The 3,791-nt window shown below is 43.2% G+C and overlaps 1 long non-coding RNA gene across 1 annotated transcript; it reads left to right on the top strand.

The window, feature by feature from the left end:
• The first annotated feature begins 360 nt into the window (after positions 1-360).
• Positions 361-1,906, top strand: LOC120322835. Its single transcript, XR_005562768.1, has 2 exons — positions 361-549; positions 1,703-1,906. It is a non-coding gene; the product is annotated as an uncharacterized LOC120322835 (long non-coding RNA).
• Positions 1,907-3,791: the final 1,885 nt, after the last annotated feature.

The following is a 3,791-nucleotide window of genomic DNA, read 5'->3' on the forward strand; positions in this document are numbered from 1 at the left end:
GCTCACAGAAAGCACACACCACTAACAAGCAAGCCAAGAACAATCTCCTTTCTGAACAGTCAATCTACTGCAAACATGTTTGATAACTAAACTGCAATATATTCCTAATAACTTCACCCCAATCCTGCTCCTAGGAATAGGGAATTCACAAAGCTGTTCAGCTCCTTCATTTCAACTCTTTCTGTTTGCCCAAGAGGAAAACAGGTACCATGGGGAACATCCAAGGGAATGATGCAAATCCTACCTTTGTGGTCACTGTCAGAGCTTGCACGCATCACAGTTAGTTTGGCACCTGACTTCTCAACTCCACTGGAAGTGTTCAGGGCCAGTTTGCAGCAAATCATGGCAGGGGTTGAAACTAGACAATCTTTAAGGTCTCTTCCAAACCAAACCAATCTGTGCTTTCATAGGCTTCTGTAACATGATTGGAGGTGCTTCAAAACTCAAATATGGGCAGGATAAGGTCGTGCTGAGCTGACAGCTATTGCATTCACTCTCCACATAGTGTGGCAGAAGCAGCAGATAAGCTTTTGGACAACTACTTTACAGGTAAATCATTCACCAGCTCCCGAAAAAGGCCACAGGGTTCTAGGCCTTCCTTACCCAAAAGGGATTGACTCCACCAGACCCACAGTCCAGAAGAGCCCTGTAATCACTGACTAAGAGGCTGCTTACATTTATGTTTTTGATATGTCATAAATGAAGGAAGGGATGTAAAATCTGATGGGTAGGTGGGTGGAGTGTCTCACACACTCAAAGTTCACTGCAGTGTGATGTCCTGCTGGCCAACCAAGTTTGAGGGTAACAGCAGACAAAGCACAGCCCAGGTCTCTTGGTAGAATAGGTGCTGTCATCAGCTTTGCCAGTGCTCTACAGTTTATCACAGAAGCGATAAGACAACTTAACACTTCCAGGCTTCAGTGGAACTAGTGCAGCCTGACAGTATCTGACAGTATCAGTTGCTTTATTCTCCATGTTCAATGGGATAGAAAATGAGAGCATTGCTGTCACCAAAAGAGAAAATTAGTACCAACACAGAGCAAGTGCCAGGTCTATAATGACTGTACACAGATGTTACCGGAGTAAACTTGAGGAAAATATGATAAAGGCTGAACAATCAGCCATCCCCCATTGGGTGAAAATATTCGGAGGAGCTGGTTGAGTGGGAACATGTGCAAAATGAGTGAATCGTGCATGGACCCCAGATGCACGAGAACATCTGTGATGATGGTGCTGGCATTGAGAACTACTTGCATATTCATGCTGTCATTATCACCCCTGCTTCTGTGCAGCTCCTTACTGCACAGAAGAGCTACAACTCTCATATCTACAGACAACAGCTCCCAGATCATTGGGACATCCAGTGAACAGCAACATCCTCGGGTTTGATCAGGGCAAAACAAGTTAGAACACAAGTAGGCAAACTACTTAGCAATTCCAGCATTGCAGCTACACAAACCTGTTGGTGGCCATCTTGGCCCCCGTTTGTGATTGTCTTTCACTACCACAAGCAGAAAACATCAGCCTTTAGAAGCTTCACAAGCTGTCCCAAATCACATTTCTCTAAGGGTCAGAGTTTGTGTGTTGGTGCAGTGTGTCGTGCAAGGCCATTTACACTCATGGTCGAAACTCCCCTCAGCTTCCAGAGTAGAAGCATAAAGGTGTTTATGCTTTAAACAAACCAAACTCTTTGTCTTTGCAGGTGCAGGAGATGAACTGGATTGGTTTGAGTGTAACTGTACAAGACTGAGCATGGTCAGTGCTACACTGGGTCAGGTCCCTCGACTCGGAGCTGCAGGGGATGGGCACCTTGCCCTAATGGCCACTCAGGCCTGCACCACAAATAATTGCAATCAATTAGAAAAAGAATAATAAACCACTGTGTGATACAGAGAGGTCATGAAAACAGTTGTAGAGCTTGCCTGGAAATAAACTCCTCATCTCTCATGTTCTTACAGGTGTAACTGTTCCTTCCCTTCTGCTGCCTGTTAATCCTTGTGCAGATCTGTGTTATTTGTATGAGATGAATTATAGAATGAACTCCACTCCCACTGTTTGTGTCTCTGCTATCATCTACATTTTCTAATGTAAGCTGACATATGATGACAAAGCTGGGGAAGGGTTTCTGTCTACATCAGGTCAAAACCAAACCATACCACCAGCTATTGTATGACACATATATCCCAGCCACTGCTATCCTGTGCTGCCTCTGACCAATTAGCTACTGTCACACACTTCTATGCTCTGAAAATGATATTAGGAGTTTTGGACTTGTAAGCTCAGTGCTGCAGCAGCTACTGCACCTCCTAAATTAACATTTATTTGCTCTGGCCATAACCTTTTGACACAGGTAACACACAGAGGCAGCCAAGGGGGCACGCTAATATACTGGAATGGAAATTAAGAACTAAACATAACCTTTTAGTAAGTAAATAATCTATATAAAAGCAGAGGGATGACCCTGCCTGCCTGATGCAGAAGAGTGAGCTGCTAAACCAAGTCTGTGATGGAAGACAGAAAGCAGAATGACTATTATTAATAAATAACTTCTTTCCCCCAAACTCAACAAATGACAACATGTATTATGCAACTGTTTCTTTTTCCTTAAAGCTAACCTCTGAGAATATATAGTCAGTGCATATATAAAAATGGTTATATAAATTTGGATTTGTTACATGGGGGTATAAACTGGAGTATGAGGAGCAGCATATCAGGTGGTTAATACAGGTATTAGTGCAACTTTAAACTGATTTACATAGTTCAGACTGTACTGTGATGTTTGTTTGCTTCTAGATTTTTGCATGGAAATTTTTGACTCCTTACATAAAGGTTGTTCTTTTGTTATTTACCACTTAGTTAATGAAAATGTTATGTATCTAAAACAGAAAACATCCAAGCTCAAAATAGTCAAACTGCAGCACACCAGGAGCACTGAGGGACCCCATCCCACACGACTGCCAGCTTTATCAGCACCCACGTTGTATAGCTGAATTTTGCCAGGCACTATATCATAATTTACTGAATCTATTGCTATCCAGAGAAAAAAAAAAAATCATGTTATGTCAGCTGCAGGCAAACTTGATGAATTAGAGGCTCCAAAGCTTTTCTTGCCCCACTTTTTCATCCCTTTACTTCTGCAGCTTGATGCACAGGGAGCTCCAAGCTGCCCTTGCTGAGCAAACAATCCTGTCCAGGGGCCGTGGTACTACTGGGCAGGGTCTGTGCAGATCCCTGGGCCAGGTACTGTCCTCTTAAGGTACTTTTTATGTTCCCCCACGCGTTGGGATTCAAGATAAACAGACCCTGTAAGTAACACTGACACCTCTCTCCAAGTGGCTTTGGGCAAATCATTTGGCTTCTTAGCATTTCCCCTTAAGTAATGAGGGTGGGGGCAAACCTACTTCACAGAGATCTACTGAGGGGAAAAATGCTGGGAATTCATTGTTTTAGCACTGAATTCCAATGCCTGTATTCCTCTGGACTTATCTCACCTGTGCAGGGACTGCACAGCAGGGAGAAAGAAAAAAGCAGTGAGGTGACAACAGTCAATGCCTGATCAAACGAAGCTGCACCTAATTTGTTTCCATACATCTCTCAAGCTACAGCTTGTCAGAGTCACCTGAATAATCCTGGTATAATTCCAATCCATATTTCTACCCAAGAAATCGAAAATCTTTAGCATGCAATTAATACAGCTGGCAATGACACAGCACATCCTTCTGCCCTCTTGCACCAGGCAAAGTTTAATAACCAATATACCCGATGGGCTCAAATAATTTAGAGGCCATATT

This window comes from Pipra filicauda, unplaced genomic scaffold (genome assembly GCF_003945595.2).
Source record: "Pipra filicauda isolate LSUMZ 115617 unplaced genomic scaffold, ASM394559v2 scaffold159_size1710840_pilon, whole genome shotgun sequence".
Lineage (NCBI taxonomy): Eukaryota > Metazoa > Chordata > Aves > Passeriformes > Pipridae > Pipra > Pipra filicauda.